Source organism: Lepidochelys olivacea, assembly GCF_965140295.1.
Source record: "Lepidochelys olivacea isolate rLepOli2 genome assembly, chromosome: 18".
NCBI lineage: Eukaryota > Metazoa > Chordata > Testudines > Cheloniidae > Lepidochelys > Lepidochelys olivacea.
This window is the reverse complement of record NC_140428.1, coordinates 8,455,217-8,482,613: the sequence shown is the minus strand read 5'-3', so window position 1 is coordinate 8,482,613 and position 27,397 is coordinate 8,455,217. Positions and strand designations below refer to the sequence as shown.

Below are 27,397 nucleotides of genomic sequence, written 5' to 3'. Positions count from 1 at the left end.
GGCTGCACAGGGAAGAGGGAAGGTCTGATGTCTTGTGGCTGTGGGTGTGTCCTTGTGGCCAGCCTGCCTGTGTGCAGAGGGACACGTACCCCATGGGCTGTGGGTGGCAGGACTGCCGCAGTGGGATTGGGGGAGGGGCCGGCTCTGACCCTGACCGTTCGCTACGGCCCTGATGCTCCCAGTCCCCCTTCTGTAGTGACCCCTCCCTGCCGGGAGACCCCCGCTCACCCCAGGCAGACCCCTGGACAGCCAGTGTTTAGTTCTTTTCCCAGCTCAGGTCTCAAGCTTTTCTAGGTTGTTGCAATGAAGGAGATGTCATCACAGTGCCCGGAAGCAGTGCCTGTGGGGAAGGGGGCACCCGGGGGGCCAGTGCTTGCCAGCTGGCTTAGCTGGGTCCCTCTGGGGCCCCCCATTCCCATCCCGAGAGAGGCCCTGCTTCCCTATGCCTGTGGCAAGCTCTGAGCCCACAGAGCGCCATCACCTCTGTGCCCCACGGCTGTCCCTTGACTGACAGTGGGGGCCTCCTCCCTCCTGAGAGGGAAGGGCCAGCGATGGAGACGGGATCCCTGCTCGGGGGGCTGAGGAGAGAGTCCTGTTTGCCGTGGAAACCGGAGAGGGGCCAGACTCCTAAAGGAGCTGGGGGGGGGGGGCGTGTAGGAGGGCTGGTGCCTGTGGAAGATGTGGGGGGGTGAGCTGTGGGCTCGGAGGTTAAGCTGGGGCTCCCAGGTGTGTGGAGCTGCTTAGTTGCCACCCCTCCAGCCTTGCTGGCTGGCGCCTCCTGTGGGCTGCAAGCATGTGTGAAGAGCGTTTCATGTCCGCCCCCGGTCCCCACCTTTCGCCCCTCCATCCCGAGGCCCCCGTGCGGGAAGGGGTCACGGCTCCTTCCTGGCTGGGGGGCCAGGGAAAAGTCAGGGGAGGAATGTTTGGTGGGCAGGCGAGCTGTGTCAAAGCTTGCCATTCACCTTGCTGAGCGGGGTGTGAACACGGGGTGGGGGGGTGTCAGAAATCGGAGCAGGCGGCAGGGTTTCAGGGGCTTTTGCTGGGGCTGTGGCAGCCTGCATGCGGGGCTCTCTGGGCTGAGGAATCCATGGTGTGGAGCCTGCGGCTGGGCTGGGGGAATGAGCACCACATGCAGAAAGGCATTTGTGTGCCACCACGGCTATCCTGCACCAGCAGCTGCCACGCTGGGCCAGCCCAAGGGCAGTAGCATGGCCGTGCAGGCAGAGAGGGAATCTGTACAGTTGTGGGGGAGCTCGTGGGCTGCCCCAGAGGGGGCCGTGTCTTGCTGTGGATTCTTCTTCTCAGTGGCACATGGAGCTGTCTGAGCCCAGTGCAGTCGCTGCGTTTACCGTCTGATTGTTCCAACGTACAGCTAGAACAGGGATGCCCGGGGAATACGAGGCTCCAGGGGTCCCGTGCTTGGGTCAGGCTGGAAGCACAGGGCCCAGTGGTAGCTCCCACCAGTGCCATGTGGCCTAGGACGCAGCCTGGGAGCTGGATCTTGGAGCATGGTTTGGAGACTCAGCTCCGCCCTTGCTAAGAGAATGCTCAGTGCTCCTGCTTTCCTCATTAACCCCCAGCCCTGCAGTGCTCAGACTGGGAGCTGGGGGTGGCTGCTGCTGCGGAGGAGGGGGTTGGGGACCTGATTCCATCTCTGTTCGTGAGAATCCATCCAGCACACCTGCTGCCTTCCTTGGGGCATGGCCACGAGAGCTGGGCACCGTGATTTTTGGTGACTTGGGATAGAACATTTGTCCTCTAGGGCGAAGGGCAGGGCAGAAGGGAAACACCTTTGGAGGCCCCACTGCTGTACCCAGCTGAGCGCTGCACCTCTGCCCTGGTGCAGGCTCTGTGCAAAGGCTTGTTTGTGAGGCAACCAGGATTCTGTCTGGCTTTTGCTTTGTATACCAAAGGCAAGAGACCCAGTGCTTGTGAGCAAACCGCATGTAAGGACCTGGAGTGCAATGGAAGTGAGACTCTCATGGGGAGAGCACAGGCCTCAGTCCCCCGGGGCTATGATAAAAGGTTCCTTGAACCAATTAACCCTGTGGCATGTCTGTATTCCTGACTGTGTGAGAGATTCATGCCCCTTCAGTAGCGCCTCCTGCTGGCCAGCTCAGGAGAGGCGCTGCAAGCTGCTGCAGCCTGCTTTGGCCAGGGGAAATGGGTGGTCCTGGAGGTGTTGTGTTCCTGGCTATGGAATGAGCCAGGAGCTATGCAGAGGGGGCTCATTGTGCAGGCTGGAGGGGGCTTGGCAGAACTGACTTGGCTTTAGTAGTTTTGACAGATAATATCCATGTTTGCTGCCAAACAGGTTTTCTAACTTCCGCAGGCGCAGGCAAGTTATGGGGCATCAGGCAAGTTACGGGGCATCAGGCAGTTACTTGCTGACGGGCCTTGAGATGCATGAAGTTAAAGCTGCTAAAACACATCAGTATTGCCTGTGGAAACAGATAAAGTAAATAGCCTTAGATCAAACTCTAGCTCCCTGGCTGCACTCTTCTTCCTTTGCCTCTCTGAGACATTTGCGTAAGATCAATGGGAACATTCCCCTTGTATGTGTGGTGAAACTCGGGTGACCAGATGTCCCGATATTCGGGGCTTTGTCTAATATAGACGCCTATTACCCCCCGCTCCCTGTCCCGATTTCTCACGCTTGCTATCTAGCCACGCTGGGTGAAACCGACATTTACCAACACTCACCAATGATAATCTAATCCTTCCCAGACTGCACGCGCGGGACAGGCCATGTGGGCTGGCTGGGTGTGCCTGGGGTGGGCTGAGGGATGCGTGTGTCTAGGCATCTCTAGCTGAACTGGGAGCTCAGGGCTTGGTGGGGCCTGAATCATAATCATAGAATATCAGGGCTGGAAGAGACCTCAGGAAGTCGTCTAGTCCAACCCCCTGCTCAAAGCAGGACCAATCCCCAACTAAATCATCCCAGCCAGGGCTTTGTCAAGCCTGACCTTAAAAACCTCAAAGGAAGGAGATTCCACCATCTCCTTAGGTAACGCATTCCAGTGTTTCACCACCCTCCTAGTGAAAAAGTTTTTCCTAATATCCAACCTAAACCTCCCCCACTGCAACTTGAGACTATTACTCCTTGTTCTGTCATCAGCTACCACTGAGAACAGTCTAGAGCCATCCTCTTTGGAACCCCCTTTCAGGTAGTTGAAAGCAGCTATCAAATCCCCCCTCATTCTTCTCTTCCATAGACTAAACATCCCAGTTCCCTCAGCCCCTCCTCATAAGTCATGTGTTCCAGTCCCCTCATCATTTTTGTTGCCCTCCGCTGGACTCTTTCCAATTTATCCACATCCTTCTTGTAGTGTGGGGCCCAAAACTGGACACAGTACTCCAGATGAGGCCTCACCAATGTTGAATAGAGGGGAATGATCACGTCCCTCGATCTGCTGGCAATGCCCCTACTTATACATCCCAAAATGCCTGGTGCTGTATGGCGCTCCCCAGCCCCAGAGCTGTCTGCTTTGCCCTCCCCTCCTCATCTTTCCTCCCCTCCTGCCGCTGCTTTGATGTTGCTCCTGATGCCAAGGCAGGCAGGCAGCTACCTCTGGCCCTGGGAGGCAGTGGTGGCTTTCTCAGCCGGCTGCACTCCCATCTCTCCCACCCTGAGTCATGGTGACACCCATGAGAGGTCCTTGGCAAAGGCTGGTGAATCTAGAGCTGGTTTGTGAGAGAAGCGATAGCAGCTGTGGCCTCGGGGGTGTGGTGAGTTTGTCAAGCCTGGGCTGAGCTCTGCACACACGCTGCTTCCTGGCTCAGAATCACCAAGGCCTGGAAGCTATCTAGCACCTGCTTCAGAGCAAACCTGGATGGACTTAGGGCTCATACCTGCCTGCCCCAGGACCCCCTCAATCAGCCAGGGGTCTGAGCCTGCCCTTCTCCTGGGATAATGCACATGCCGGGTATTTCTGTGGCTTCTTGCAGAGCTTTGTGAAGGAGCCCTCATTGCTCTGCTGACAGCCACTTGCTGGGAAGAGAACCCTGGAGTCCTGGCACCCAGTCCCCTGCTCTGACCACTAGATGCCACTGCTTTCCCAGAGCTGGGAAGAGAACCCAGGAGTCTTGCCTCACAGCTCTCTGCTCTAGCTGCCCTTCGGGGTGGGGGATGGGCCCGTGCGATGGGTGTTTTGTGCAGCTGTTGGAGTCCATGCAGGATCCTCCAACCCTGCTAGGCCGTGTTCCTGGTCACAGAGTTAACGATAAAATCAACTCCCGCTGCTGCTGTCTCTATGGGCATTTCCTTCCAGGTCACACAGATTTCCAGGGAGGACCTCTCCCATGCAGCCCCGTGGCCATGGTCTGATCTGGGTTCCTCTTCTCTCTTCGGCACATGGACTCTGCCAACTCTTCAGCCAGCACCTGGCTCTGCTTGATCCCTGCACCCATGACCCTTGCCCCTGGGTGGCTCTTCCCAGCACCTCTCTGGGCCACACGGTGGGTTTAAGCCCACAGAGCCATGGTCACCGGGCAGCCTGTGTGCCCTCCTTCCAGCCTTCCTCACCCCTGCATACATGGGCGGCTTATCCTCCCTCCCCTCCCAGCATCCTTTGTGCCTCTCCGAAGGCCTCTCTGGGGCAGGGCGCCCATTGGCTGGTGGGATGCGGTTGCAAGTGTCGGAGCAGGTGTGTTAGTGTGGAGGGAGGGATGGCACTGCCCAGCTCCCCAGAGAGTGGTTGGAGACCTCTGCCAGCTTCAGGCCCCCGGGCAGACTGAGCAGGGCTGGGGGAGTCTGAAGCTGTTTGTGATGCAAACTTGTGAGGCCGATAGAGGGGTGGGGGTAGCTTGGCAGCCAGCGGGAGTCCCGGGGCTGCGAGTCACCCGAGCAATGTGCCTAACTCGTCCAAAGGAGTCGCTGCAGAGCAGCACCAGCCCCTGCCCCCACCTCGCCTTCAGAGCCGGCAAGCGGAGTCGTGCCAGAGCCTCCTTCCCTGCACAGGGCTCCCCCCTGGTCCTTGGCCAGATCCGCCCTTACTGGGCCCCGTTTCCACGGGGAGCCTGGCCTGGTCTTCTAGGACTCCAGGGTTCTTTTTAGCTTCCCCATCTCCAAGAGCAGCTAGAGTGGGGCCCAGCAGTCAGGACTCCTGGGTTCTTGTCCCGGCTCCGGGGGTGAGTGTGATTGCGGGTAGATCAGGGTGTTCTGGGAGTCAGGACACCTGGGTTCTTGTCCTGGCTCCGGGGGTGAGTGTGATTGCGGGTAGATCAGGGTGTTCTGGGAGTCAGGACACCTGGGTTCTTGTCCTGGCTCTGGGGGTGAGTGTGATTGCGGGGTAGATCAGGGTGTTCTGGGAGTCAGGACACCTGGGTTCTTGTCCCGGCTCCGGGGGGTGAGTGTGATTGCGGGGTAGAGCAGGGTGGTCCGGGAGTCAGGACTCCTGGGTTCTTGTCCCGGCTTCGGGGGGTGAGTGTGATTGCGGGGTAGATCAGGGTGTTCTGGGAGTCAGGACACCTGGGTTCTTGTCCCGGCTCCGGGGGGTGAGTGTGATTGCGGGGTAGAGCAGGGTGGTCCGGGAGTCAGGACTTGGGTTCTCTTCCCACCCTGGAATGTTTAAATTCAAAGGGTCTAATCCTGCTCCAGCTGAATTCGATGGGGCTTTTGTCACTGACTGCAGGGTGAGTAGGAGCAGGTTCCCCGCAGACTGCTGTGGAGTGTCCCCCTCAGGCCGCTGCAGCATGCAGTGCGAGCCCCTCCTCTGACGGATGCCCAGGTGCTGGACTGTTTCTTTTGGTAATGTTAGGGGCTTCCCCCTTCTTTCTCTGCAGCGGCTGCTATTCCGAGTGAGGGCAGAGAAGGAGCTGTGGATAAATTAGGTAATGTTGACCTGGGAGGAATGTGCTAAGCATTGGGCCAAAGCCTGAGGCAGAGAATAGCCTCCTGGGCAGCTGAGAGGGAGCCATGCCGTGGCAGGGCGGAAGGAGCACACCGGAGCGGGGGGAGCTAGCAGGGAGCTAGGGCTGATCGCTCTGGCCTTGGGGAGGGCTTGGCCTGCTCTCTGAGCCTGACGGCTGTCCTGGGGGTCCTGGGCTGAGTGCTCTGAGCTGCCGTGGGTCCAGGGCGGGGGTTGAGTTCTGCTCATGCAGGGCTGTTGGCTGTTCTGCTCTCAGTGCTGCCCTGTGGAGGTCTGGGTTGAGGCCCAGCAGCTGGGAGAGCTAGTCACTTAGGGCCGATGGGGATAGGGGTGGGGGTGGGTGGGTGCTCCATGGCACCCCCCCCAGCTGGCTGAGGCCCAGTGCCAGGGGACTTGTCTGGGTAGCTTTTCGTAGCATTTGTGCTGGATGATGGAGGACTCCTGCTGGCCCCCCTGCTGCCAAAGAGACTTTGCAGGGCAGAGACTGGCTCGGGGTGTGCCTGGGATGTGAGGGCACCATGCGCCCTGTGTTACCCACAGACTCTGTATGGCCCAAGGCGGGATGCCGTGAGGTTCCCTGAAGCCAGAGGGGGCCTGGCCTGACCCTGGTGGAGAGGGGCAGGGGAGCTAAATAGGCACCGTGGTCTGTCAGCCTGTCTGTCAGACTGTCTGCTGAGCTGTCAGTGGGGCCAGGCTGGTGTATGACTTGGGGCAAGGGGCCCTCTCCCTCTAGGCTGGTTTCCCTTTGCTCCATCCCATCCTGTCTCTGAAGCCACATGATGATCCCTGTCCATGCTGGGGGCCAGGTCAGAAGAAGGCTCCCCCTCCCCCCAGGTTGCCCATGTTGCCCTTCCATGCCTGTGTCACGTGGGTTGGTGCATCACACGGACAGCCTGGTGTGCAGATTCCAGCCCGAGTTAGTTCCACTCTGTGGGTGAGTCCCACGTTGCTCCTGCCTTGGACCCAGCCCTGGGCTGGCGTCAAAAGCCTCTGACTCATGCCTCTAGGGAACTGGCCAGTCCAGCTGGACAGCGCTTTCCAGCTCCCAGAGTTTTTGCCTTTTCCCCCTATTGTTTCACTGTCACTAAGGAGATTTGATAACACAATCCTGCCCCTTTGCTGGCGCCTGCTGTCCAGGGGTCTCCAAGCACTACACAGACAAGAGTGACTCGCTCCCCCCAGAGGGGGTGATGGGGAACTGTCACCCCCCATTTCACACCTGGGGAAGCTGAGGCCCAGGGTTGCACAGCAGGTTCGACACAGATCCTGGGACGAGGACTCAGGAGTCCTGATTCCCATGGTTGTGCCTTAACCATGACCTCATGCTGAAAAGCCCTTCTCTCCCCGCTGATGCCAGCTGGACCCGGAGACTAGCCCTGAATAAAGGAGAAGGGGCTGGGCCAGGCTCCTGGGCAGTGAAGTCTCTCTGCTCCAGCGCAGATCGGCTGAGAGGAGTGGCTGGGCGGGGCCCTGCTCCCTGGTGCCCTGTGGGGACTGAGCAAAATCCATGGAGCAGAGTCAAGGGAGCCATTGGGATATTGGACAGTTATAAAGCTTCATGCCGTGCAAATGTGGCAGTTGGGGCTGGGGTGGGAAGAGCCGGACATGTGATACTGCTGGATCTCTCGCTATTGGCCTGACCTCTCGGTACTGTACGGAGAGGAGGCCCATGGCCCCCACCCTGCTGCTGTGAAATGCTGCTCTCATATTGCCAGGGCTGAACAAACACTGCAAAGCCTCCTTTCAGCAAAGCAGCGAAGTGCGTGCATCTGGCCATCCCTCTTCAGCCGAGTGCCGAAGCACACGCGTCCCCTAAAGCGAACCGTCGGGGCTGGTCAGAAGAGAGGCCCGCTGCTGCTCTGGACCTGGCAGAACAGACCTTCAGCTGCAGCGGGTCCGTGGGGAGCTTGTGGGATGAGCGACGGCAGTGTTAGGAGGCAGCCAGAGATGGGCAGAGGTTCAGAACTCTTTTGGAGACTCCTGCTTGATGCCATTGCTAAGTCCGAGCTAGGACCTACTGTTGCCGAGTGGGCTGCGCTGATCAGAAACAATACAGCAGCCATATCAATCCCCACACACAGCGACGCGAAAGGCACAGGAAGGCTGCAGAGTCGAGCACTCCAGAGTTAAAAACGCCAGGACTAAGCTTGTCTATGCAACCCTAATTTGGTCCCCTTGTACGTATGTAGTCTGTCTGTAATGCCGTGACCGTGCTGTGTTCTCCACAGCGCCCCTGGCCCCGTGCACAGGACACACAGCGCTCCCTGAACGAGCAGCTAGGCAATACTTCATTTTATCCTCATTGTTCCGCGTGTGGCCCCAGGCCTCATTTACTGCAAATTTATTTCCTCCTGGGCTTTTCTGTGGCTCTCATCGCAGTATTTATTCTCTGAGTGCTTCCCAAGCAGTAAGGAATGGATGTCAATGACATTATTTTCCAGCACCGTGAGGGGTGGGGGGGTGTTGCGATCCCTGTTTTGCAGACGGGGAATGGAGGCACAGAGAGATCAAGGTCAAAAGCAGGGGTGCTACAGACCAGCTGTAGTGCACAGCTGTGGTTCATCCCCAGGGCAGGTCTCTGAGCACTAACTGAGGCAGTGGTGCTGGGGAAAACTAGTATGTGATCGAGTTATGGGCCTTGCGCCCCAGGAGGGCAAAGGGCAGAGGAAGCTTGACTTTGCAGCCTTAATAGCCTTGTCACATGGTCTGTTTGGCTGTGATCAGTAGAATAATGGTTTGCAGCTGGAATTTTATGAACATTTGAGGAGCACATAGAAGACTTGGGCAAAACACTGGCTGATAAAGCAAGGCCCTGGGCTTTCCTTGGGGTACACAGTCATTAAGAAGAAAAGTAAATAAATTAATAAATATAAATGAAAAACAAAAGCCACAGAAAATATGCAGCCAGGAAGATTCTGGAGTGTTTTCCTGGATGTGCTTTCATGTGCAGGTGTTCTTTCCTCCCCTAACTCCCGGCCCTGCAAAGTTGGCCTGGAAAGGGGCTATCCAGCAGAAATCTTTCCAGCTCATTCATCACCACAGATAAAGATTCTGGGCTCTAAGCTGGGCTGGCCATTGTGGTCACTATATTGGGGTTGGGAAGGAATTGTCCCTAGGTCAGATCGGCAGAGACCCTGGGGTGTTTCACCTTCCTCTGCAGCAGGGGGCTGGGCCACTTGCTGGTTTGAATAGAGTAAATGGTGGATCCTCTGTCTTGCTCAGCCAAAGCTTAGGGGCCCATTTCAGGAGTGGATGGGTGAGGTTCTGTGGCCTGTGATGTGCAGGGAGTCAGACTAGGTGATCATGATGGTCCCTTTTGGCCTTAAAGTCTGATGCCAGAGTGAGTCCGACTTCCACGGGCTGTCCCCGGGCTGGGCTGGCTCAGTGAATGTTGCATTGGAACCCTCCGGCCCGGTGCCGAGACCCCGGGGAAGGCCCTGAGGAGCAGATCTGCTGGGTGAGATGTGGCCGGCTCTGCTCTCTAATATAGACACCATCTGGCCTGAGCAAGATGCATGCATGTGGCAGCAGCTGTGTGGGGCAGGGGTATTTGGGGGTGCGGGGGGAAGGACTCCACTGCACTCCTGAGTTTAAGTTTCACCCTCCTCCTGCCCCAGCATAAGTTACGTGTTCCCCTGATTCAGCCACTTCTCCGAGCAGCACCCGTCGTCTGGGGTGGGTATACCTGGGCGCTGGCAGCCCCACCCTGTGCCCAAGGCCCTCGTGGAAGAGAAGGTCCCCGCTGTGTCTCTGCTAGTCCTGTCCGGGTGTCTCTGCCCAGCACCAGTCCCACCCCTCTTCTCTCTTCCCTCGTTTGCCCCTGAAAGGGAGATTAGGGTTTGTTGTGACTGGGGTCAGTGGGCACTTTGCCCATTCCCTGAGCACTGGTATCTAGGTGCCAAGTATTTGCTGTCTGCACTTAGCTAAGCCCTGGGCCTTGGCCCTGGGCCCAGGAGAACAGGCCACGTCTGGCATCCTCTGATAGCAGAAGAGATGATATCTCATCTTTGCCGTGCGCCTCTGCTGAGCACTTGAGGCCTGATCCTGGCAAGTGCTGAGTGCCTTCCTCTGGGTGCTCAGCACCCTGAACTGCTGGCTTTCACAGCAGCAGTAGGCCAGGCTGACAGGACTTAGCTGGTCTCGTTGTGTGTCGATGGCCATTCCCACCAGTGCTGCCAAGCTACTGTAGGAAACAGGGAAGGAAACACCTGTAACGTTGCTGAAATCCGCTGGCCTTGGAGAACAATGAGCGAGAGGTTGCTAGGGCTTGGAGTTCGTTGGTTTGCTTGGGAGTGGAATGGCTATTAATAAAGGCACGGGTCTATTTCTGGTTGAGCCAGGCTGCAAGGCCACTCATTTAGTTCTTGTCTACTGAATGTGTTTGGAACGTCAGTGTAGACTAGTGCGTGAGCCAGAGAGGTGCTGTAGCCCCCAGGACCTCAGAGGTACTAAATCGCATTGAAATCCATGGGAGCGAGGTGCCGAAATACACAAAGCAGCCAAAGGAAGGAGCATTGCCCATTATAGAGATGGGGAACTGAGACTCAGAGAAATCAGAGCCAGGAACTGAACCCTGCTGTCCTGATCCCAGTCTAGTCACAGGGTCCTCCGTTCCAGCAGTGACTCATCGCTCAGCCAAGCCTATAATAAAGAGATGTATTGAAGAAAAGGCTGTTTCCACTGCTGAATCCTGCCCAGCCTCTGTGCACCACCCTTCACGTTCGCTAGGTCGGTGGGATTCCAGACCCAGGGAGCTGAGAGGTGTTTGTAAATGGACGGGCACCCACCCTGTGCTGAAAATCTAGCCACGGGTTCTGGTGCTTAAATGGGAGCTGTGCTCTCATGGCAACCTAGGCTGTTTACTCCATTTTGTTAACAGCTATTGAAGAATCATTGGCCAGTGAAGGCTGACAGGGTGAAAGAGCTGGCTGTAAATCTTAGTGCGATTCCACATCAAATAACATCCCCTTGCTGGGTGGGAAGATCCCTCCCGTGGTGTGACCTGCCAGTAAAATGTGAGTGGGAAGGGAACATTAGAGCTGTCTTCATTCCCTCATAACTACCTCAGATATTGTCCTTTCTGGGGTGAAATTTTGCCCAAGCTGGCCCCATCCAAAGGTGAACTGCTTCAGAAAGTTTGGAGCAAATCCACCCAGTCAATTACCAGTCACACAAGTGCATGTGCATGTTAGAGGATCAGGCCTCTGCAAGGAGGTGAGGCTTTGATAGGGTGGAAGGGACTGGGCTGGCAAATGAAAAAAGAGCCCAAACTGGAATGCTGCACGTGGGTACTTTTTCATTTGTATTTTCAATTGCTGGCAGCTTTATTTTCATTTTTAGCAGCACATTTCTCCAGGGTGAAATCTGGAGCGTGTTTAATGAACTAACCCACTTTTCAGTCACTAAAAAGAAAGGCTCCTTTTAAAACAGGCCGTGGGTTCCTGCTTGTGTAACACAGGGGACGGGCCTTGGCTTAGATGGTGATTCCCAGACTTTTGGGGGGATTAAGGGGCATGATGTCATTTCAGTAGGACTTGGAGGAGTCAGGGGCCAGGTGCTGCAGAGATACATGATGGGAGATAGTCCCTGTCCGCAGAGAGCTCCAAGTCTCAATAGAGAGGCAAGGCTGAGGTGTGGAAGAGAAATATGGGCAAATGCTGCTGGGAGTAGGGGTCTGAGAGGGGAAGTGACTTTCCCAAGATGAATGGCCAAGCTGGAGAAGAATTCAGGTGTCCCCCTCCCAGTCTGGTGCCATGTCTCCTAGGCCACACTGGGCAGCGAGCCCTGTCCCATGCCGTCAGGAGCTTCTCATTGATCTCAGCAGCAGCTGGGTCAGGTCCCTAGGCCACAGCTGTGTCACTGGTGGGGCAGTCAGGCTCTCCTGGGCGGCTTTGAGGCAGAAAGCTGGCCTGGTTGAGGCTCCTGCAGTGCTGCGAGGGCAGCGCCAGGCCAGGTGCGGACAGGATGTTCCCTGGGCGAGGACGCGAGATTCCAAGGTGGAACTGGGGGAACTAAAGAAACGTGCTGTTTCCGGTAACCTGAGTCGGAATGAGGCAGCTTTCCCCTTGAGGCCCCTCCTCTCTGCACTCCCAGCTCTGCCCTGGCAGCCCCCCTGCCGGCCCCATGACAGGTGCGAGAGTGATCGCTGGAGCAGGCAGCTCCGATTCCCTGCCCAGGGTCCGTGCTGCCAAGTCCTGGCGGAGGGCGGGCTGGCTGATTCCCTGCAGCACCCTGCTTGCTAATGCTCCAGCCGGGGACTGACCCTGGGGGAGCCGAGCACCCACAAACTCCCATTGGCTTGAGTGGAAGCAGGCCCAGACCTGGTAACTTCAGCAGCAGGTGCTGAGCCCCGTGCAGGGTCAGGCCTGACTGCAGCCGGCAGGATCCTGCTGCCTGTTCCCCTTCTCTCTGCCACTTGCCAGGTCAGCCAGCCCAGCGTGTGGGGCAGGCGCGGGAGGTGGTGTTTGCCCTACAGCTCAGGTCTGCGCAGCACTAGGGGGTTAACAGCCAGCAGCCTCTTGGGGAGAGTGAGCCCACAGCTCAGCATGAGGGGCAGGGTGATGAGGGTGCGACCGCGCCCACCCTGCTCTTTACTTAGGAGCAAACAGCGTTTGGGGCCAGGCAGAGGTGCTGATCCTCGGGGTCAGTGCTGCTGAGTGCGATCCCGCAGACCTCAGCCATGATGCTGCTGCTGGGCGGTGGGGGCCATGAGGGGTGCTATTGGGTGGGGGGGCAGTGAGGGGTGCTGCTGAGTGGTGGGCGGCTGTGAGGGGCCCCTGCTGCTGTGGGGGGGAATGGTGAGGGGGCGCTGCTGGGTTGGAGGGGGCCATGAGGGGTGCTGCTGCTGTGCAAGGGACCTTTGGGCTCCTGATTGTTCGCCCTTTGCTGTCTCAGTCACCGGCTCTCCCTCTTGAGCCAGGATTTCGGTGGTTCCTGGCCAGCTCCCTCCACCCGCTCCCTGGCTTCAGGCCTGGCTGGGAGGCCCGGCTGTGGCTAGCCCTGCACAGGGTGGGTGGGACCCAGGCCTCTGCCGTCTCTGGGTTCGGCTCAGGCAGGACATCTGCAGCGTGGCACCCGGGGGAGGGGTGGGTAATTCCTTCCTCAGGGTGGGCTCCCGTACCCTGGATCCCCCCTCCCCTCTGCCGAGAGCGCTGGATCCATAAAGGGCCGTGTGTGTCTGAGGCTGGCTCCTCTTGCCTTGGGGGACTGGAGCAGAGGCCCAGGGGCCTGCTCCAATGAGGCAGCTGCTTGGTGCTTTCTCAGAGTCAGTTTTGGGGTCTGTCTTTGGGCCCTTATCAGCCTTGGCCCTGCCCCTGCTCACAGCACCCCTGGCCAGGGAAATGGGCAAGCCAGTTTTGGGGTGATGGGCTCCTGAGAGCTGGGCTCTTGGCTCTGCAAGGGCCTCTCCCTGCAGCTGGACAAGATGGAGTTAATTCTCTCTAAGCTGCCCCAGGCTTACCCCCACCCCCCACCTGTATCTCCCCCATTCCCAGTGGCCAGGAGCAGTTTCCCCTGCTGTGATTTCAGCCCCTCACTTCTCCTGATGAGGGAGGTTAACTGACCCCGGGGCTATTTATAATCTGGCCCTGCTGTGGGCTGGGATCCGAGCAGAGGCAACGGGCTGAGAGGGGTCGACTGCCTCCCAGCTTAGAGGAGAGACTTCTAATGCAGTGGTCTCCAAACTTTTTTGATTGTGCACCCCATCAGTAAACATTTTTTGAGCACGCACCCCCAATATATGTATATTTATTTATGTATAAATTATAGACATGTACTACTGTACTAATATATTGTGTAAATTATAAAACACACACAAAAACAGAAATTAAAAAATGATGAGATAAAGATGAAATAAACAATATTTTTACAATAATTTTTTATTTTATTAACGGTACAAAAAACCTTTGTGCTCTCACTAAAAACATTATTATTAATAGTAATATTTTTAGTGAGAGCAATGTGATTGAACACGCTTTATTATTTTTGACAGGTTTCAGAGTAACAGCCGTGTTAGTCTGTATTCGCAAAAAGAAAAGGAGGACTTGTGGCACCTTAGAGACTAACCAATTTATTTGAGCATGAGCTTTCGTGAGCTACAGCTCACTTCGTCGGATGCATTTCCACTGAATGCATCCGAGGAAGTGAGCTGTAGCTCACGAAAGCTCATGCTCAAATAAATTGGTTAGTCTCTAAGGTGCCACAAGTCCTCCTGTTCTTTTTATTATTTTTGAAACTCTTGGTTTAACACTTTGTGATACAGCGGGTGCTCAGGGTGGGGTGCGGGGTCTGGGAGGGAGTTAGGGTGCGGGAGGGCACTCAGGATGGGGGTGCGGGAGGAGGCTCAGGGCTGGGGCAGGCAGGAGGTGCAGAGCACTTACCTGGGGCAGCTGGCCTGCAGCTCCGAAGCCCCATTCGGATGCGGCCCTGCGAGCACGGGCCGGAGGACTCAGGGCTGCCCCGCCGCCCTTTTCTTCCTCCGGCGGTGCTCCTCCTGCCGTGCCCCCCAATCGATCATCTTGCGCACCCCCTGAGGCGTGCTCACCCCACTTTGGAGACCACTGTTCTAATGTAACCCTTGGTGCTGCTGGAATTTACTCAGTCAGGGGCCCGGCCACCCGTGCTGACCCCAGTAGCCCTATGCAGCACTGGGGGGCACTGTGATGCAGGGAGCAGGGTGGGGGGCTCTGCAGGGGGCGCTCTCCCCTGCCGCCAGTGCTGACCCCAGTAGCCCTATGCAGCACTGGGGGCACTGTGATGCAGGGAGCAGGGTGGGGGGCTCTGCAGGGGGCGCTCTCCCCTGCCGCCAGTGCTGACCCCAGTAGCCCTATGCAGCACTGGGGGGCACTGTGATGCAGGGAGCAGGGTGGGGGGCTCTGCAGGGGGCGCTCTCCCCTGCCGCCAGTGCTGACCCCAGTAGCCCTATGCAGCACTGGGGGGCACTGTGATGCAGGGAGCAGGGTGGGGGGCTCTGCAGGGGGCGCTCTCCCCTGCCGCCAGTGCTGACCCCAGTAGCCCTATGCAGCACTGGGGGGCACTGTGATGCAGGGAGCAGGGTGGGGGGCTCTGCAGGGGACGCTCTCCCCTGCGGCCAGTGCTGACCGCAGTGCCCTGCAGTGATAGGGGCTGTTGTGCGGCAGGCAATGGTGGAGGGGCACCATAGGGGATGCTTCCCCGGTGCCGCGCTAGGGGGCGCTGTGCTGCTGGAGCGGCTGTCTGAGGGGTAAAACTGAAGCAGGGTCTTGCCAGGCTAAACCGGCAGCGGCTCGACAGCTGGTGGGGGTTGGTCTGCCCCTTTAAAGGGCAATGCCCCCATGCATCCCTGCGAGCTGCAGTGCAGCTTCAGTCCGGCCAGGCTGCCCTCCCCTTTCCAGCAAGGGTCTGCCCCCCTGAGAGGGGCGCGGGCACAGGCAACAGAGCACAGTGGTAGGGCTGTGGGTCAGTGACCCCCGTGGCCTCAGCTTGGGGGCAGGAGCCTGGCTCCGGATTCTCACCCCATCCCTCTCTGCAGCAGCGTTCTCTGCCTGGCCCTTGGGGTGGATGGTTTGTCCGCCAGGCCCTGCCCCTCGGGGCGCTGGGTGGGCAGCAGGCCTAGGACACAGGCCTGGCCTAGTTTCCAGCCCTCCCCTGGCCAGCGACCCTAGAGCTGGGGCAGCCCAGCCCCCACTGGCTGCTCAGTGCACTGGACCCCTCAGGCCTCAAGGCCCTTGGGGCCTCCCTGGGTGGGGTCCTCTGAGCGTGGGCTCTCACTGGGGCTGGAATGGGCCCAGGCCTGGGATTTAGACCCTCCTCAGCCCCCCACCAGAGCGCAGTGGGAGCAGGTGGCAGGGCACTGTCCATCCTCCTTAGCACCCAGCCCGAGGGGGGGCTATTCCAGCAAGTAGGGGAGCAGCAGGAGAGGGGGAGCCTCCTGCAGTCACTCCCCTCAAACTGTCCCCCATGTCCACCCCCTCCCCGGGCAGGACCCTTCCTTGACTCAACACCCTCCCCGCTCCATGGGTTGCCTGGCTGGCTCAGACTGGCAGGGTGGGGCGGCAGGAGGCCTGCCGCCGGCTTGCAGGGTATTTTGGGCTGGGCAGGCCAGCAGGTTATTTTGGGGATGCTTTGGGCTGATCCATTTTCGGTAGCACTGAGCTCTGCCCCTCCCCCCACCGCACACGTGAGAGCAGTGACTCGGGGGGGCCCTCGGGCCCCTCCCTTCTCCCCATATGGGCAGAGCTGGGGAGTCCAAGAGGGGGACAGCCAGCTCGGATGCGCCCCCTTGTGGCAGCGTGTTCTGATTCCCCCTAGTGATCGATACCTCCTTCCCGCCCGGCAGGGACAGATGGGAGGCATTGCCCCATGTGCTTGGTGGCCCATGGTCACCATGCCAGCGGAGCCAGGTCTGGAAGGTTAGCCCTGCTGGGCACAGTTTCATCTCCTGGGTGGGTCCTTTCACCCTGAGCCGGCTGCAGGGCCGTAGGGCTGGGAGGAATGGGGCAGGGCGGGTGCTGAGGGTCAGGGAGGTGAAATCCTCATCCTGGAAAAATATGGGTTTCATCCCCCAATTTCCGCCTGTGTCTGAGGAGTGGAACCTGGTTGGACTCTGGGAAATGGGCAGGGGAGAGCGGCCCTGGGATGGTGGCTGGTGAGCTGCTCTCCCGTGCCAGTAACAGGAGAGGCTTTGCAGAATCCCTGCCAGGTGCAGTGCCAGGCGTGGACCAGCAGAGGTGTTGGGGGGCACTGCCAGGGCCCAGGGGGAGCCCAGGATGGGCTAGCTGGGGGGCTGATGGTTGGCACTGAGGGGCATTGGCAGATTGGGGGGTGCTGAGGGGCACCGCCAGAGCTGGGCAGGCAGTGCTGGGCTTGCAGGGCAGGGCAGGAGCTGAAATAAATAACTGGCTCTCAATCCTGCACCTGGCAAATCCCCAGCCACAGGCACAGGGTGGGGCCAAGCCTGCGAGAAGCAGCAGGGTAAAGGCAGGGCCGACTGGGCTGGGTTTGCTGCAGATTCACAAACCTCTCCTGAGTTTGCCAAATCCCTGAGCCCCCCCAGCCACATTCGCTTCATCAGGAGGCCCCCCCTGCGATCTAGAACTAGAACCACTGTCCACACACCAATGATGGACCTGGACCAGCCCTGCCCACCCCCAATCTGCTCCTCTGCCAGCCTGATTGGCTGGCCTGGCCAGCTCCTGAAGGGGCAGCTCTCCGGAGGGTTCTCACCTGGCACTAAGCTTGGTGCATGGGCCGGGCCATGCTCCCACTCCAGGCTGTGTGGGGGGTGGTATTTGAGCCAAACTGAGACCCTTTGGCCCTGAGGAAGCCAGAGAAGGGAACGGAAGCTATGGCAGTGAGGGAAGTGAAGGGGAAATAACCACAGATGCTATGGAGACGGCCACAGGCCTGCAGTGTGTTAGCAGAGCTGGAGACCCCATGACAGCAGGGGCTGCAGGTTAGGAATGAGGGGCACTGGCAGAGCCAGGGGGTGGGGAAGGTCAGGGCAGAGGGATAACTCAGTGGTTTGAGCATTAGCCCCCTAAACCACGGGTTGGGAGTTCAATCCTTGAGGGGGCGATTTAGGGATCTGGGCCAAAAATGGGGCTTGGTCCTGCTTTGAGCAGGGGGTTGGACTAGAACTTCCTGAGGTCCCTTCCAACCCTGAGATTCTAGGATTCTATGAATAGCAGGGGGCTACGGGTAGGGATTGAGGGGCCCTGTCAGAGCTGTTCGTGGGTAGAGCAGGACTGTGGTAGCAGGGGTGGTGGGGCGAGCAGCCCCATAACATGGGTTGGAAAATGCTGCACCGGAGAACGAGCAGGTTTCTCTGGTGGTGAACAAAGGGGAGTTTCTGGGAAGGCTGCACACTCTGGCAGATTGTGGGATGAGTGACAGGCTGTTACAATGACCCTGTGAGCAGCTGTAATGGTTTAGGTCCTGCTGGTCCCCAGAGCCAGCTGCACCCAGCAGCTCAGCTCCATGCACTTGGAAAATTGGTTGTAATTAAGCGGTTATTGGGCCCTGATCCAGCCCCTGGCAGGAGGGCAGGTTGGTGGGAAGGTGGGGCCTGATCCAGGTCTCTGGATGCGGGGGGGGGTGGGTGGATGAGGGGGATGGTCGGGCTCGTCTGGGTGTTGATGGGGCATTTTGCCATTGATTTCAGTGGGGCAGGCTTGAGCACTGTGCTATGCGTGGGGACCGTCGTCCTTGGCTGGCTGCAGCTTAGGAAGCTCACGGGCTCTTCCAGAGGCGGCAGCGGAGCAGAGGTTTTCTGTAGCTCCAGTGATTGGGCCCCGTGTTGGGAGCCGTGGGGCCTGGGTTCTTGGCACCAGGGGCGAGTTTATTTTGGCGGGGGCATCTGATCCTAGTTCATGTTACCGCAGGGGCCTGCTCTCCAGCAGTCCTGGTCCTGGTGGGCTGAAACAGGAGTTTGCCTCCCTGCTAAGAGCCAGGTGTTCAGTGGTCAGCGCCAGATTTCCGAGGTCCCAAGTGCTTCGTTTCCTGGTGCTCGGCTGGGGCTGTCCGTGATCGGGACGAGGCACAGGGCTGGCACTTGGCAGTGGGGGTTGGTTTTCCAGTTTGATTTCTGGAGTAGAGTCAAATGGCAGGAGCCTCTCCCAGCTGGGCTGGAATCGGGGGAGGGAGGACTGCATGAAAGAGGGCAAAGGAACAGTTAAGGAGGGTGAGGACGCTGCAGGGAAGCTCCCTGATTTCCCTGTGCCAGCCTTCAGCACAGCGGGGGCGGGAGATGACTGGGCCCCGGACCCCCCCATCAGGGGTTCAGTGACCAAAGAGAGGAGTTGGCGCAATGTGGTGAGTTAGAGAGCAGCAGATCGCCAGCAGCTGCTGCCATGGGTGTTGGGTGATGCTGGCCAAGTGTTCTGAACGGCTGTTGCTGAGATCAGGGGATGTGGCAGCGAAGTTGCTAAGCTGCTACCCAACCCACGTGGGCCTAACGCCCGCTCCTGTAGCAGGGGGCTGGAGGGCAGGGAGTGGGCAGCGAGCCTGGGGATTGCAGCTCACTGGGATGCGCGGGCATACTGGACGCACTGGCTGGGATCTGCTCAGACGCCGTGAGGGCCATGAGCTGAGAGTGAAACTGACGCGGCTGCTGGGAGGGCAGGCCAGGGCATGGCACGGGCTGCCCCAGGCGGGGCGCTAATGGAGAGGAGGGCAGCTGCCACGTGCTTTTAGCAGGGGAAGGGTGGCTGCTCCACGGCTTTGCCCAGGGTTGTGGCGCTGGCTGATGGGAGGATGCAGGAGGGTTAATCCAGTCGCCCTCTGGGCGGGTTCCTGGCCCTACCTCAGCAATGCTGGTGCGGCTGCTGTTGGGGCATACTGGCCTGGCTGGGCCCCTGGCTGACCCCCCCGGCAGTTCCAGGATCCCTGGAGAATGGGCCTGGGCTTGGCACAAGCTGGGGATGCCCCTGTTCTGTACTGAGCACCACGACCATCCTCTGCCATGGATGCTCTCGGCTGAGCAGGGCTCCGTGGCAGCAGCTGGAGCCGCCCCACGTCTTCCTCTGCCCGTCTTAGGTCAAGCTTCAGGCTGCCTTGGGGAAAGCAAAGGAGAATCCTCCAAGCCCCGGCCTGGGCCCTCCCTCCCCCCCCTCTGCCAGGGGTGCTGGTGGAGCACGGGGCAGTGGTTGGAGATGAGTGGCGAGCAGGGACATGCGGGGGGGTTGAATGCCTGTGTTTGGGGTGGGGGCCCTTGGCTAGTCCCTGCTGAGCCGCCTGCTGGCTGGTGCATCTGTTCCCGAGCACAATTTCAGGAAGTGTCTCATTCCTGCAGGAGCCTGGGGCGGGGGCGCGGGAAGCGACCTGGTGCTGCCTGGAGCTTTAAATAACCCCTGGGCTGCCTCAGAGGCTTGGGAATAGCTGCCATTGTTCTGGTGGCAGAGGGACCCTAGCTCCCGCATGGGGCCACGTTGTCGGGGGCTGATCTCTCCCGGGGGAAACCTCACCCCCATCCTTTTCTTGGGGTGACTTTCCTGCAGGCCGGCGAGTGGGATCCGGCAGGGCTGTGGGGGTGCTGTGCATGGCACATGGTGCATTGGGGTACAGGGGTGTGACTCACACTCCAGGGCTGAGGGGGGGGGCGTGTGGACAGCAGGTCCTGGCTTCCTATCCATCCTCCTGGGGGTTTAACACCCTTCTGCCTCTCTGGCATGTCAGTTACACTCCTTGGCACCTCCGTGTACATCAGCTCGGCTGTCAGGCCCAGCCCTGGATCGTGACCAGGCTGGAGGGGGCAGCTGGGGGGAGAATATTTTCCCCTTCTGAACTGGTGTAACACGGTGCCTGGTGGGATTCCAGAGCGCTGTGTTCAGGCCCGGGGTTTGCTCCACGCCTGCTCTGGGCGATGACCCCCCAGACGTTAAACATAGCCCAGAAGTCAGCCGTGATGTAAGTATTTCCTGGCTGCGGGGCAGGAGCGAGCGAGACAGTGGTGTGTATGTGCGTGCTGCCGGCTACGTGAGTGCCCGCCCGTCTGTGGGCATGCTGCATCTGTGCACTTCTGCCCGCCACTGCCTTTGCATGCAGCTGCGGCCCCTCCCCGCGCCCAGGCGCTGCCATTAAAGCTCCTTCGTAGCTGGTGCTAGCCGCCGGCTGGTGTCTGGGCTGCAGTATCTCTTTATTTTTGTCACAGCCCCAGGGCAGGGATTTGCAGCCTAGCACTCCGGAGGCATTTCCAGCAGCTTCCCGGGTTCATTACTTTTTCTTCTCTATTAGCTGTACAGCTGGAGCCCTTGTGGGGATGAGCTCAGGGCCCATTGTGCTGACGCTGCACAGACACAGAGTAGGCCAGTCTCAGGCCCCCAGAGCTGACAGTCTCAACAGACAAGACAGAAACAGGCTGGGAAGGGAAACTGAGGCTCACTTTCTTTTCTTTTCTTTTCTTTCTGTATCCTAGTTAATTTTGGGGAGGGGGCAGTTTCCAAACTGGCAGCCCCTAGACAGTGGAGTTCCCCCCTACTACGGGGCGGTGTGTATTGGGCACAGAGCAGCGATGCCATGGCAGGATCTGAACGGGACACTGAATCACCAACCATCTCCAGTACCCCAGGATTCCAACCCAGTGGCCCTGCAGCATTACCTCACTGCAGAAATGCTGCCCCTTGCTCAGCTGAACTGCCAGGTCTCCTCTGGGGACAGGGCCAAATTAAAGCTGCCCAGGGCCATAGGCACACCCCACATGAGACTCCCCCTGGCATGGGCCTGTCCCTCACTGGAATGGCAGCAAGTTTCAGTAGCTCTTGGAGCTACTGGTTCAGGCTGCCTGCAGACTCAGGCAGGCAATGCTCGTACTCAGGCCTTGGCTTCAAGCTTTTCTTTGCCCCGGGGGGTAGGAACAAATAGATCTGTAAGTGAGAGCTGAGACTGTGCGCTCAGCATGGGACTGTAAGAGCCAGGGCCTTTCTTTGGTCTGTGTGGGAGGCCGAACCTGCAGGGAGATGGTGCTTCCCTGGGAGCTGGTACCTGGCCGCTAGAGGAGGATATGGGGCTAGAGTCCATCCATCTGCCAGGCCCAGGGAGTGAATCTGTGCCCCTCGCCTGCTGCCTGCGATCCTAGAGCCACCCTGAATCCCGCCTGGCTGGTGGGACAGTGTGGGTCGCAGGGCTTGATTCATAGAATCATAGAATATCAGGCTTGGAAGGGACTTAGGAGGTCATCTAGTCCAACCCTCTGCTCAAAGCAGGACCAATCCCCAACTAAATCATCCCAGCCAGGGCTTGTCAAGCCTGATCTTAAAAACTTCAAAGGAAGAAGATTCCACCACCTCCCTAGGTAACGCATTCCAGTGTTTCACCAGCCTCCTAGTGAGAAAGTTTTTCCAACCTAAACCTCCCCCACTGCAACCTGAGACCATTACTCCTTGTTCTGTCATCTGCTACCACTGAGAACAGTCTAGAGCCATCCTCTTTGGAACCCCCCTTCAGGTAGTTGAAAGCAGCTATCAAATCCCCCCTCATTCTTCTCTTCTGCAGACTAAACAATCCCAGTTCCCTCAGCCTCTCCTCATAAGTCACATGTTCCAGTCCCCTAATCATTTTTATTGCCCTCCGCTGGACTCTTTCCAATTTTTCCACATCCTTCTTGTAGTGTGGGGCCCAAAACTGGACACAGGACTGCAGATGAGGCCTCACCAATGTCAAACAGAGGGGAACGATCACGTCCCTCGATCTACTGGCAATGCCCCTACATATACATCCCAAAATGCCATTGGCCTTCTTGGCAACAAGGGCACGCTGTTAACTCATATCCAGCTTCTCGTCCACTGTCACCCCTAGGACCTTTTCTGCAGAACTGTTGCCGAGCCATTCGGTCCCTAGTCTGTAGCGGTGCATGGGATTCTTCCTTTCTAAGTGCAGGACTCTGCACTTGTCCTTGTTGAACCTCATCAGATTTCTTTTGGCCCAATCCTCCAATTTGTCTAGGTCCCTCTGTATCCTATCCCTCCCCTCCAGCGTATCTACCACTCCTCCCAGTTTAGTGCCCCCAGCTCTCAGCAGGTCCACTCTGGGAGGCGCTGAGAGTTCCCCTGCATGGGGCCACAAAACCACTTGACTCCTGAGGGAAAGCATCCTCATGGGTCTAATGCACTTTACGCTCACGACACGGCACCTGAGCTGATTCCCCTCCATGTCCCTGGGTGCAGACGAGCCCCAAGGGTCCCTGGCGGCTGCAGGGCGCGGCATGGCTCCCACCTGCTGCTCTCCTCTCGCCCCGGTGATCTGCGCGGGGGTCTCACTCCCTGGCCCTTTTAAGAGAGGCCGGTGGGGGACGGGGTGCGCGGCTGGTGTCCAGGCCTGCAGTCCTGCCCAAAGGACACACATTGCTTCCCCTGGGAGACTGGGCATGGCGGGGCTGGAGGCTGCTCTCCCCCGCAGAGTTGGAAGGGGATTGTGCTGAAAGAGGGGGCTGGTTTGGGCTGGTGGAGCACCGGGAGATTTGTGAGCGCCAGGTCTGGAATAGCGGGGGGCTGCCAGTCGGGATTGAGGCTCACCGGCAGAGCGGGGTGTGGGGAGCTCAGGGCCGGGCGGGCTGTGGGTCAGGAGTGGGGGGCAGTGGCAGAGCGGGGTGTGGGGAGCTCAGGGCCGGGCGGGCTGTGGGGGAGGAGTGGGGGGCAGTGGCAGAGCGGGGTGTGGGGAGCTCAGGGCCGGGCGGGCTGTGGGTCAGGAGTGGGGGGCAGTGGCAGAGCTGGGTGTGGGGAGCTCAGGGCCGGGCGGGCTGTGGGGGAGGAGTGGGGGGCAATGGCAGAGCTGGGTGTGGGGAGCTCTGGGCCGGGCGGGCTGTGGGTCAGGAGTGGGGGGCAGTGGCAGAGCTGGGTGTGGGGAGCTCAGGGCCGGGCGGGCTGTGGGGGAGGAGTAGGGGGCAGTGGCAGAGCTGGGTGTGGGGAGCTCAGGGCCGGGTGGGCTGTGGGTCAGGAGTGGGGGGCAGTGGCAGAGCTGGGTGTGGGGAGCTCAGGGCCGGGCGGGCTGTGGGTGAGGCGTGGGGGGCAGTGGCAGAGCGGGGTGTGGGAAGCTCAGGGCCGGGCGGGCTGTGGGTCAGGAGTGGGGGGCAGTGGCAGAGCTGGGTGTGGGGAGCTCAGGGCCGGGCGGGCTGTGGGTCAGGAGTGGGGGGCAGTGGCAGAGCTGGGTGTGGGGAGCTCAGGGCCGGGCGGGCTGTGGGTGAGGCGTGGGGGGCTCTGGCAGAGCTGGGTGTGGGGAGCTCAGGGCCGGGCGGGCTGTGGGGGAGGTGTGGGGGGCAGTGGCAGAGCTGGGTGTGGGGAGCTCAGGGCCGGGCGGGCTGTGGGTCAGGAGTGGGGGGCAGTGGCAGAGCTGGGTGTGGGGAGCTCAGGGCCGGGCGGGCTGTGGGTCAGGAGTGGGGGCCATCGGCAGAGCTGGAGTGAACTGCACCATGCCTGGCCTCTGAATGTTTGACTCTATCTAATTTTGCCCATAATTAATTGATGTAAAGAAGAGACCCCAACACGGACTCCAGCAGAGCCCCCATCCGCCTGAGACCCACAGAGTGGCCCTGCTGGGGGCTCCCAGCCTGGTGGTTCGGCTGAGGCCCAAGGGGCAGGCCCACATGACCACTGTGTGGCTGACTGCATGCTAGCCCCAGGGGCTGCGCAGCTTGGAGCCTGCCCCACGGGGAAGGAGTCTGCATGTCCCACCAGGATGTTCCCGCCCCAGTGGGTGGTGCCTGCGGGCAGCCAGAGCCGGGGTGATTTGCCCCGGCTGCTGCATGATCCCATCCTTGGTGGCCACCAGCACCTGCTCTATCCCCCAGCCTCGGGTGGCCGGGCAGGGCTGTGACCCCTGGCACAGCTGGGCACGGCTCTATCCCCCCAGCCTCGGGTGGCCGGGCAGGGCTGTGACCCCTGGCACAGCCGGGCACGGCTCTATCCCCCCAGCCTCGGGTGGCCGGGCAGGGCTGTGACCCCTGGCACAGCCGGGCACGGCTCTATCCCCCCAGCCTCGGGTGGCCGGGCAGGGCTGTGACCCCTGGCACAGCCGGGCACGGCTCTATTCCCCAGCCTCGGGTGGCCGGGCAGGGCTGTGACCCCTGGCACAGCCGGGCACGGCTCTATCCCCCCAGCCTCGGGTGGCTGGGCAGGGCTGTGACCCCTGGCACAGCCGGGCACGGCTCTATCCCTCCAGCCTCGGGTGGCTGGGCAGGGCTGTGACCCCTGGCTCAGTCGGTCACGGCTCTATCCCCCCAGCCTCGGGTGGCCGGGCAGGTTTGTTACCCCTGGCACAGCCGGTCACGGCTCTATCCCCCAGCCTCGGGCGGCTGGGCAGGGCTGTGACCCCTGGCACAGCCAGGCACGGCTCTATCCCCCCAGCCTCGGGTGGCCGGGCAGGGCTGTGACCCCTGGCACAGCCGGTCACGGCTCTATCCCGCAGCCCCCGGCAGCTGGGCAGAGCCCTTGGCTCCCTGCTGCTGGGTTCTCAGGGCAAGGCAGGTATGGAGCCCAGCTGTCTGGAGCCCTGGTCTCTCTTCCCAGGCTGGTGCCCTGCACCCCATCCCCGGCTCAGTTGAAAGGGGGCCCTACGAAGTGTGGGGGAGGGGGAGCCAGCTGCGCCTTCTCCAGAGCGCTCCCAGATGTGGGGAGGGGAGGAGGGAAGGTGCTGTCACAACTGGGGGAGGGGCTGCTACAGGGTAGCCTGGGGCTGGGGGGGACGGAGAGGGGGCTGGAGGCCAGTGCATTTGTCTGGGGGTTGGAGCCCCACCCCCCTGGCCTGGGTGAGCCACCCTGCTTCGCTGATGGCCCTCGGCCCCCAGCTGCCTGGCAGTGACAAGGGCGTGTGTGGGCCCATGGCGGGGGCTGCAGGGGCTCAGTGTGGGACTCTGGCAGTGATGGGGCGGGTGTGGGGTCCTGGCTGGAACGGGGGCCGGGCACAAGCGAGCGGCGCTCGTGACAATTTCTGCTGTCTGCAATGACAGGCCCAGCCATGCCGTGACTGATGCTGAGCAGGGTCCGTTGCCCTGGGGAAGCCTGTGGGGCCCGTGACCCTGTGTGCCCTGCTGCTCTGGCACTGCCGTGGGGATGAGCCCTGACTCCTGGCCTGACAGCCCAGCAGCTGCTGCAGTGGGAGGGCCGAGAGCCCTAGGTGACGGTGGACTTACTTGCCTGGCCCATGGCTGGAGATGGGAGGGTTTAGACTGCTTGTGCCATCTCTTGTCTAATTGCAAAGCTCCTTATAGGTGCTCAGGCCTGTGTGAAATCCTGCTGGGCTCTTGGCCTCAGATACACCTTGTGGCAGTGAGTTCCACAGGCTGACCACACTATGGGTGGCATTGCCTCATGCCTGGATCATGGGCGCAGACAGCGCCAGTTTGCCTGCTCTGCTCCTTTGTGCCACGTCTGGGTCTGCACACCTGTGCTGTGTGCCCTCCCATCACTGCCTGCTGGCCCTGCCAGGCACGGGGCTCAGGGCAGCTCCTCCAGTGCTCCTCGGCTGGGATACGTGGGTCGGGGCAAGGGCGCTTTTGTGGGGGGGAGCCCCCAGGAGCCGGGAGGATCCTGCTGAGAACGGGCCGGGCCAGACCTCACGTCAGGGCTGGGGCAGCCTCCCCCAAGGGGCCGGGCCAAGCCCCAAGGCTAAGATTAGAGCCGGTGATGGGATCTGCCCTCAGCTTCCTTCCTGCCCTGAGCAGAGCAGGGGTGAGTGTGTGCCAGTCCCACCCCTCAGCAGCCCAGCCCTGGGCTTAGGGTCTTCTCCAGCCCAGAGTCACCGGTGCCTTGGCGGTGCGGCTGGTGGCCTGCTTTTTTGGGAGACATCTGTGAGCCTTAGACGCATCCATGTGTCCCGGGCCCAGCACGCTCTGGCTGCAGCAGATCAGAGCCCTCCAAAGGGGCTGCTGGGGCAAGTCTCAGGGGCACTCCAGAAGAGACACAGAGGCTCTGCCAGCCACCAGGCCAGGGGCATGGGGAGAGCCCCTCAGCATGCCCACCCCTGGTGGATTACGGCTGGGGCACATACCTGTTCAGGTTGTTCCGGCTGTGGCCCCCGGCTGGCTGCCCCCTGGGTCGCAGGGGGACCCTCAGCTGCAGTGATGTGCCATGTGCCCGCTGATTGGGTGCATGGGTGCTGGCTGGCAAACACTGCAGTGACCTGCCTGCAAACTCCAAGCCACAGCGCTGTGGCTGGTGTGCCCTGAGCCTGGCACAGGCCTGGGCATAGCAGCTGGTCCCTTTGAAGTGATCTCTGCTCTCTTCCTTGCTGTGCTAGCAGGGGCCCGCTCGCTGGGTCAGTGACTGCCACACACTGAGGCTTGCGTGCCCAGGGTCTGGGCAGATCCGTGGGCAGCTGGGACATGTGGCCATGCCAGGCTGGAGCTGAACCCCTGCTGGGCATCATGTCTTCATTCCACTTCCCACAGGCCCCCCTGCCAGGCTGGGAGATCATGCCCTTGTATCCATCAGTGCATGTGGTATCAGTGCCCTGGAGTCCCCTCTACCTGCACCCTGTTGGCACCTGGCTGTAGGAGATCTCTTTGTTCCCAGCGAGTGCCAGGAGAGATGCCAAGCTGGCAGAGGGCAGAGAGTGGCATGGGGGTAAATAGGGACACCTGGTGCCATCCAGGTTGGGAGGGCAGCAGTGCTGGGTTCTTGGGGGCTGTGTGCGTGGAGCCTGGCATGGTGCCATGCTGGCATTTGCAGACTGCATGGATCGCCAGCTCCTGTTTCCCCTTGGCCTTTTCATGCCCATTCAGACAGCCGGGGCTGATTAAATACCTTTTCTGTTTCCATCAGGCCTTTGTCCCCGCGCCGATCACCCGGGAATAATAACCCGGTGTGTTTGCACAGGAAAGTGCTGCTGTGACGAATTCCTGCCTTGTCGCGGTCTGATGCCCCAGGCCACTCGCTGCCAGCGGGGTGGGGTGGGGGAAGGGCAGGGAAGCCGGCGCCCAAGCTGCCCCAGGAAGGGGCCCCGCCAGGGCCACCGGCTGGCAGTAGGGGCTGGCTGCGGGTGCGATCGCTGTACTGGGATGTGCCTCCTATAATGTGATGGGCTGAATGAGTGGGGCTCAGGGGAGGAGATTGGGGGTGCTG

General features: G+C 60.0%; 1 protein-coding gene across 2 annotated transcripts in view; it reads left to right on the top strand.

Annotated features, from left to right (window-relative positions):
• The window catches only part of HSPG2 (heparan sulfate proteoglycan 2), a 193,686-nt gene that overhangs the window by 7,816 nt on the left and 158,473 nt on the right, over nt 1–27,397 (top strand). The gene's annotated exons all lie outside the window — the stretch shown is intronic.